Consider the following 9,473-nt stretch of genomic DNA (forward strand, 5'->3'; position numbering starts at 1 on the left):
TCAATGACATGCTTGGATCGGAAATCTTTATGTATGAACACAAACATCAGTATAAAAACGTGTATGATGCATAAAGAATGATACAAATGCGTGCCTTATGATGAAAAACCGTGAGAATAATGAAGAGAGGAGCGCCGAAGATTGATTGGATGCAAGAATAAGCAAGACCCGAAGCTTCCTTGAGGTTGCTGGTGAAGAAAGCGAGGAGGATGCTGCTGAAAGGGTTGTGTCGGCTGAGTGGGGAGTGGTAGGTTTAGGTTAAATGGGAAGGTGTCAATTAAGTAGCAAAAATAATAATTAATGGGCTCTAATTAAATAATTAAAAGTTTAAAAGAGTTTTAAGCCCAACAAGCTTAAAAGTAGGCCCATTAAATTCAAACACACTCACGTAAAATATTTCGTGATGGAAAGATGTTGAAAATATTAGCCGAACCACTAAAAAGTCCCCCGATTCGATAAAATCTGCGCACCGTAAAAAAAATAAAATAATGCGGGTAGAAATACCCAGAAAACTCCCATTTTTGAAAAATACATTTAAAAAAACCTCATAATAATTTATAAAAATAAATCGTGCAATTAAAATAATTTTCCTGAAAATTCTCCGGTCTCCGGTCCTCGCTCGAGCGTGAAATGCATCTAGAAACCCTAATGCATGAAATTTTAAAATTCCATGAATTAAATCCTATTATGCATGAATTATGCATAAAATGCACAAAAATAAATAAACACAAACTAATAAAATAAACATGCATTTTATGCTTTAAAAGAATTTAATAAAATATCAAAGAAATTTAATAATTTGCATGGATGTGGTTCACGTGGGCCTTCAAATTTTCGGGACGTTACACTTCCAACCCTTAACCACTTGACCCATCATGACCTTAACCATCCTTGACCACGTCCAGACTCAGCCCAGACCAGCCCAGTCGCTAGGACCAGAGCTGCGAACTACTGAACTCCATGAAAGCAGCCGCGTGCTTGCCTCTCCCGCTCCCATGTTCTCCTGCGTTTGGCTCGAGCCACGTCAGGCCACCCTGCACCAAACCATGACCCAACCCTTGACCAACCTCCCTTGACCCTGATGGACCAGCCTGGCTCGCGCGTAGGCTAGCCCCAAGCCCTTCTTTCCCGCTGCCCTCAAAACCGTGCATGGGGGGAGACTTCTAATTCACTAGGACTCTTCCCTAGCCACTCCCTTGACCTCTAGCCACCCTAGGACCCAGCCCAGCCCTAGACCGAGACCACCATGACCCAGCCCTGGCTGAGCATCCACAGCTCATGCAAAAAACCGAGCCAACAAGATACTTACAAGCCAACCCACCTCCATTCCTCTCTCTTTTGATGCCTACGGTTTCCAGCTCAATTCAATTTCGTTTGCAGCATGTTTCGTGTGTTCTAAGACCCCTTAGGCGTGTAAAAACAACCCCTACACATCCCTAATCATGGCCCCTTCGTGAACATATAAATCATGTTTTGATGCATTAATCCATGAGTTTAGGCAAGTAGATGCATAAAAATGAAAATAATACAAAGTGTAACTTGTTCTTCATACAAAACATGTTCAAGTAAATATTATGGTGTGATAGATGATTGAAGGAAAGAACATGGCATGACTTTGCGTTTTAAACGCACGATTTTACGTTGACGAATTGACGAACGACGACGAGGAAACGACGGCTTGAAAATTCTAGCAAACTTGATGCTTTTCCCTTTGAAACTTTCGAACACATCTCTTCAAAATAAGTTGTGTGTGCCGTGAATTGAAGGAGAGAATTGTGTTTGAGAAAAGAGTTTGAATTAGGATGGAGTGTGGGGCGTGGGGTTGGGTATGAGGTTATGGGGTAGATTAGTATATTATATACTAATTAAATGACTAATCAAGCCTTGGCCCATTAAGAGATTAATTAGGCCCATTAGTGCATAATTAAAATATTAAAAATAATTTTGTTTAAATAAGTTTGTGAATTTATTAGCTGGGTTGCCAAAACGTTCGTATTTTTGTTGAAAATCCAACACCGATAAAAATTACGTCCTGACGTATAAAATCACCTCAAAACTCCTTATTTTCAAAAACAATAAAAAGCATCAATCATATTTTAAATAATTAAAAACAATTATTTAATAGAAACATTTTCTATTTTTCAGCCATCGGTCTCCGTTCTTCGATCACAACTCGAATAACCTTTAAAAATATATTTTAATGCAACCATGTAGAAAATATAATTTTAACATGTCAATATGCACAATATAATTAATTAATGCAATTAAAACAATCAATTGAAATACACAAGGATTTAATAACTTGTATGCATGTGGTTCATGTAGACCTTCAAATTTTCGGAGCGTTATATGCTCACTTAGCACACGCTTATTTGTTCATATTAGATCTTAAAGGATCAATATGTATTACCCTAACCAACTATAGTCGTTCAGAGCTATCCATTGGAAGTTATTGTGTCTGGTGAAACAATGATTCTTAAACAGCCAGAAATTGTTGAATGATCACTAAGAGTTTCTATTTAGCAGGGATAAGTCCTGGTCGAAATAGGTTCATACAATAGTGTATTAGTCAAGGTTTTTAGGTTTATTTATTCCTAGATGGAAGAAATGTTGACGTCAGAGTATTTATCTTTGAATATCCATAAAATTTTGTCTCATTTACTTGCGTAATTTATCTTGTTTATTTCTTGAAGATAGTTGTTTCTTGCATTGAATGTATACTTTATTACTAAGTCTATCTGGACCATTTTTCGCACTCAAAGTCATTTTAAGTAGTGCAGTTAAACATAACTATTCAAAATAGTTTTCACAGCTAACAACTGTTAAAGTCAGCTCAAGTTTCAAAGAAATTTTAAAAGAGTTCATTCACCCTCCCACTTCGAAACTCTTTTTTCATCCTAATAAATGGTATCAGAGAAAGTTTTCTTGAACTTTGATTTTCATATATATATATATATATATATATATATTTAGGCATCTTTTAACAAAATTTCAATGCTCTCAAAATAACAATATGATGGCTGGAAAATCTTTATACAACACACCTGGCTGAATAGGATGATGACATGTGGTATGTCATCACGAACTATCTGATGAAGATTCTGAAAGCCAATACAACCATATCAGTATCTGAGCTCAAATGGTGGAGAATCACAGGTCGGAATGGACATCTAAAGAAAAGAAGATTATCAATCTTGATAATGTGACCAAAGATATCCTTTATAAAACTTTTGATAAAAACATGTTTAGTAAAATTAAAACTTGGGAATATCTAATCCAACTTTGTGAAGATCATAACCAAGGAGAACAAACTGATTGTGGCCATTCAAAAGTTTGACAGAATAAAGATGAAGGTTGTAGTAACCACGAGTGACTTTAATGAGAGGTCTAGAAGCATCGTGAAAGAACTAGCCGCTATTGGGAAGGAATACAACAATAGAAAGGTTGCACTAAAATTAATGAGAGCTCTCCCAAAAGAATGAAATGTAAATACCATTGTCATGTGAGAATTCAAGGATCTATACAAACTCAAGCTTAATGACATATTTGTAGACCTAAAAGCATATGGATTTGTGTTGGGGATTCAACAGAAAAAGACTCCACGACCCACCAAAGATCTATCCGCTACAATGCAAACTCCGAGCGCTTGCTAAGAATCTTCCAACAGGAAATCTTCTGATCATATAAGAATTGAAGCAATGTCTTATTTAATTAATTGGCAAATTTATGAGAAAAAATCAGCCTAAATTTAATTTTATAATAAAAAAGATAAATTTAACAATAACCAGACATGTTTTAACTGTGGAAAAAGACATTTCATTGCAGATTGCAACAGACTCAAGAAAGATGATAATAAGAAATTTGAGAGGATATGGTCCAAATAGGAAAGAAAATCTTATAAGAAGATGAAATATCAAAATATGTTTGTTGCTGAGAACAACAAGAGCAAGTGACGGACTCATATTTAGACCCTTCATGTCAGAGATTTCATCTAGTGAGAGTGAGAAATATAAAGATCAGTGTCTCATGGAAGATGTCGAGCCGGAGAACACAGTATTGAGATGGAGACTGCCTATGAAGATCTGGTATTTGAATTTGATCATGATAAATTTACACGAGCGGATCTTGTCAGCACTACATAACATCTAAACGAGTATAAAATACTTTCGCAATTAGTCAAGGAAAGTAGAAAAAATCCTGACAGATAATTCAATCAACTTTAGATGCTTGCAACGAAAAGAACTTGACGGTCTGAAAGAGAAAAGTTTACTACTCGTTTTACTTTAAAATACACTAGAATTTTTTTCCTCCCCTTAAGGTTTCGACCAAAATATATCAATATATATAAATATATAATTTTACACCATTTAAAATAACTCACAAAATATTTTACTTAAAATCCAAAACGCATTGTAAAACGTAGAATCGTCAACCAAAACCTAAAACTAACATTTTCCAAAATAAAGCATAAACTCTTTAGTCCTCTCAAAACTCCTCCAAAGCATAAAATTCATAAACACCATCAAAATCTTTAAAGTAATCTTAAATCTTATAAGTACGAAAAAAACTAGCAAAGGTCATTGGGTTATGTGCATCATCAGCTCAACTAGTTTAACCATCAAGTCCTCCATCATCAACAAAATCATGCTCACCTGTATCGATCACAGCTAGTGAGTTTATTGATAAAGCATATTAACCATGATAACAAGTAACACATATACATTCACAAGCAACGGTGAAAGATACTTTTAATAAAATAGCTTTTCATTAACATGCATAACTTTAAATCATTTTTGCTTTCATCATATCCTTTTTTTGTTTTTATCATATACGTATACGTTTCTCTTTTATTGAATTTAGATTATTAATTTTGACTTTAGTTTCAACTTTGGGTCGATGGATCCATCTATGTATAACCATGGTACCAGGTGGCGGGAACATCAACGACACTCTCACCTTTCAACTAGTCTTGGCCTTACATATCATCATATTCTTTCATTTGAGTCACAATCAAGTCACTTTCTTCAATATTTCATTATATTTATCACTTATAAAAATTCAAAATATATCATTTTTCTTTAAAACGAAGAATGCAACCCGTCTTTTAGCACTATCGTTTTTCATCATAAAATTACATAATCTTTTAAAATAAATATTTTATTATTCATTATAGCATTCATGGCACTTTCAGGACGTCTAACATTTTTCAGGTATGAAATGACCATTTTGCCCCTGAAACCCTACTTTTCCCAATTCACCCTTGGAACTTAAAACGATGACCCAAATCCATCCAACTTAACATATCACCTTAAAATACACCCATAAGCATTTATTAGATGTAAACTCAAGCTCCTCGACTAATTTCTCAATTCGTTTTAAAACTTAAACGTACGTCCCAATTTTTTCTCAAATCGACTTGAAACTTAACCAAACTTGAACCATAGTTTATTGCTGCCTAACCATACCCTATACAACCCAAATCAAACTATTTAGGAACGTTAAACAAGCCTAGATACCTGCTGGAAAATTCTGCACTAATTAGAAAACCCTAACTTGCTTCGACCCTAGCCCTTGGCCGACCCAACCAAGCCCTATCTAACCCTGCTGAGACCCTAACCCCTCTTAGACCCCACTGGACCAGCCCTATAGTAGCTAGCACTTGGAACCATCAAGTCGTCACCCAGACCCCTCTGACGCTTTTAGCCCTATGCCTTGTACCAGCCGTCCCTTGACCCTTCTAGGACCATGACTCGACCCTATTAAGAACCATGATTGTGACCCATCATCATCGCACAACCTGCTCTTCATAACCCTAAAAGCCAAACCCTAGTCCATTTAAACCCAAAGAAAACATGCAGCTTTTCCCTAGCCTCTTCCACCCTTTAGCCCAGCCTCTTGAAAAATGTCTCTTCCCATAACCATATCATGGCAGCCCCTTCATGCAACATATTTATGAATTTGAAAGCATAAGAACTCAAGTTTCATCATGTAAAAACCATAGAAACGAAAATAAAATAAAGTGTGCCCTATTTTTCATGCAATCATGTTAAGTACACACAATATGGTATGAACGATAAGTGAAGTAAGATTAAGGCATGCCTTTGCGTATTACACGCATGAAAAACAATTTGTGATGCGAAGAACGTCGACGGAGAAGGACAGGACTTGCTCCATTTTTTCTTCAAAACAAACATGAAAATCCTTGAAAGTGAGGGTGTGTGCTCGTGTATGACTGCTGAAGGAGAGAGTCCTAGGGTTTCTTGGTGTGAGGCGTGAGTCTGAGTGTTATAGGTTAGGGTTTTAGGGCCTTGTTTTTAAATAAAACACTTTGTACAAGTTTAGGCACAACAATCTTATTATAATAGGTCCATTAGGCTCATTAGATAGTAGTTAAAATATTTCGTTTAATAAAAATTTCGAAAATATTAGCCGAGTTTCCAAAAAATACATATTTTCGTCAAAAATCGACTATCGGTTTAAAATACAACTCGGTGCATAAAAACACCTCAAAAGTTACCATTTTCGAAATTATCATTTAAAACATACCATATATTAAATAAATAAAAATAATCATTTAATAAAAATATCTTTCCTTCTACGGTCTCTGGTCTCCGTTCCTCGATTGCGTCTCGAATAACCTTTAAAACATAGTTTTTTGCTTTCTAATAGAAAACCTAATTTTAAAAATGTAAATATGCCTAACCATTTTAATTCATGCAATTAAAACAATTTAATTAGTCATTTTTTCATTTTTCTTAAATTTCCATGCAGTTGGATTACGTTATCGCATTTTTGACCTTACAATTACCCCTCCCTTAAATGAAATTTCGTCTTCGAAATTAAAACTTACCGAATAACTCCAGTAGCGACTACTCATGTCCGTATCAGTCTCCCAAGTAGCTTCCTCCTCCGAATGATTTAGTCATTTGACTTTGACCATTTGAATAACCTTATTCTAGAGCCTTCTTTCTTATTTATCCAGAATTTGTATGGGCCTTTCCTCGTAAGACATATTCAGAGTCAACTGCAGAGGCTTATAATTTAGTACATGTGAAGTATTCGACATGTACTTTTGCAGCATCGAGATATGAAACACTTTCTACACTCCAGCTAGCGTTGGTGGCAACGACACTCTATAAGCTAATGTCTCAATCTTATCTTGAACCTAAAACGGTCCTATGAACCTCGAACTAAATTTGTCTTTCTTGCCAAATCTTATAACACCCTTCATAGATGCTACTACTTTCACAAACACGTGGTCACCTACTGCAAACTCTAGCTCCCTTCGTCTTTTATCAGCATAACTCTTTTGGCGACTTTGAGCAGTCTTCATCCTATCTCGGATTTTGACTACTAGATTTTCGCTATTTGCCTGATCAAGTCTGGACCAAATTTTCCTCTTTCACCAACCTCGTCCCAATGTATCGGTGATCGACATTTCCTCCCAAGAAGTGCCTCGTAAGGATCCATACCTATAGATGATTGGTAGCTATTTTTATAGGTGAACTCCGCTTTAAGTAGCTTCGGTTCTCAACTTCCTTGGAAATCGATCATACAAGTTGGGAGTAGATCCTCCAAAATTTGAATAACCCTTTCGAACTGATCATCGGTATGAGGATGAAACGTGGTGCTGAACAACAACTTTGTTCACATTGCTGAATGCACACTTTTCCAGAAAAACGATGTGAACCTCGGATCTCTGTCAGAAAAAATCGATACTGGAATACCATGCAATCATACTATCTCTCGCTTATACAGATCTGCGTACTGTGTCATGGTGAATGTTGTCTTAACAGGTAGAAAGTGCGCTGATTTGTAAGACGATCGACTATCACCCAAATGACATTGAATCCTCTTATAGTCATTGGCAATCCCACTACAAAGTCAATCGATATATTTTCCCATTTTCACTCGGGAATAGGAAGTGGCTTAAGCTTCCATGATGACATTTGATGTTCTGCCTTACCTTGCTGGCAAGTCAAAGACTCGGACACAAAACGTAAAATGCCTCACTTCATGCCCCGGCATCAATACAATGACTGCAGATCCTTGTACATCTTTGTACTTCCAGGATGAATGTAGGACGGAGTATTATGAGCTTCTTTCACGATAACACCTCTCAGTGACTCGCCATTAGCAACCCATAGTCGATCTCGGTATCGAACTATGTCATCAACCTCATAATACTGCTTCCGACCCTTAGACTGGTCTCTCAGTTTTACAACTGCTCATCAGAAGACTGGCCTTCGCAGATTCTATCCCTCAGAGTCGATTGAACTATTATAGTAGAAATATTAGGAATCTCGCTCCTAGCATATATTGCAAGCAGGCTCGAATAGTTGAATATATGCCTGCAATGGTCTTTGAACTGTCAATTGAGTAATTATTGACGTTTTTCTACTCAAAGCATCTGCAAAAACATTAGCTTTTCCCGAATGGTAGATAATATTGCAGTCGTAGTCTTTCACCAGCTCTAACCATCTTCGCTGCCTCATATTCAACTCTTTTTGGGTAAAGAAGTACTTCAACTTTTTTTATCAGTGAAAATCTTATACTCCTCCCCATATAGGTAATGTCTCCAAATTTTCAGTGCAAATACTACCACAGCAAGCTCGAGGTCATGAGTCGGGTAATTCTCTCATGAACCTTCAGCTTTCTAGATGTATAAGCTATCACTTGGTCATTCTGCATCATGATTGTTCCTAAACCAAGCTTCGAAGAGTATATATAGAAAACATACTCTCTTTGCGCCGTTGTCATCGATTGAACTGACGCTGAAGTCAAAGCTTACTTCAGCTTCTCGAAACTGTCTTGACAGTCGGATTCCCAAATAAACTTCATATTTTTTTTGTCAAATCGGTCAAGGGTATCACAATAGAAGAGAATCCTTGAATGAACTTCCGGTAATAGCCAGCTAGACCAAAGAAACTACATATCTCAGTTACGCTCTTAGGTGCTGACTATTCTCTAACATCCTGGACCTTGCTTGGATCTACCTCGACCTCATCTCTAGAGATAATGTGGCCTACGAACGCCACTCTCTCGAGCCAAAACTCGCACTTGCTGAACTTAGCGTATAACTTCCGATCTTGTAATTTTTGTAGTGTCGTTCTCAAGTGCTGACTATGCTCTTCTTTGCTCCTCGAGTAAATAGAATATCATCTATGAATACTATGATAAACTGATTTAGGTACGGTTGAAATACGCGATTTATGAGATCCATGAAGATCGCTGGCGCATTGGTCAACTCGAATGGTATCACCATAAACTCGTAGTGCCCATATCGAGTCCTAAAAGTCGTCTTATGGACATCATACTCCTTCATCTTTAGCTTGTGATATCCCAAAGGAAGTTCTATCTTCGAGAAAATCGATACTCTTTGCAATTGATCAAATAAATCCTCGCTTCTAGGCAAGGGATACTTGTTCTTGATGGTGACTCTGTTCAACTCTCTATAATCAATGCAAAGTCAC

This window comes from Primulina eburnea, chromosome 9, assembly GCF_022965805.1.
Source record: "Primulina eburnea isolate SZY01 chromosome 9, ASM2296580v1, whole genome shotgun sequence".
NCBI lineage: Eukaryota > Viridiplantae > Streptophyta > Magnoliopsida > Lamiales > Gesneriaceae > Primulina > Primulina eburnea.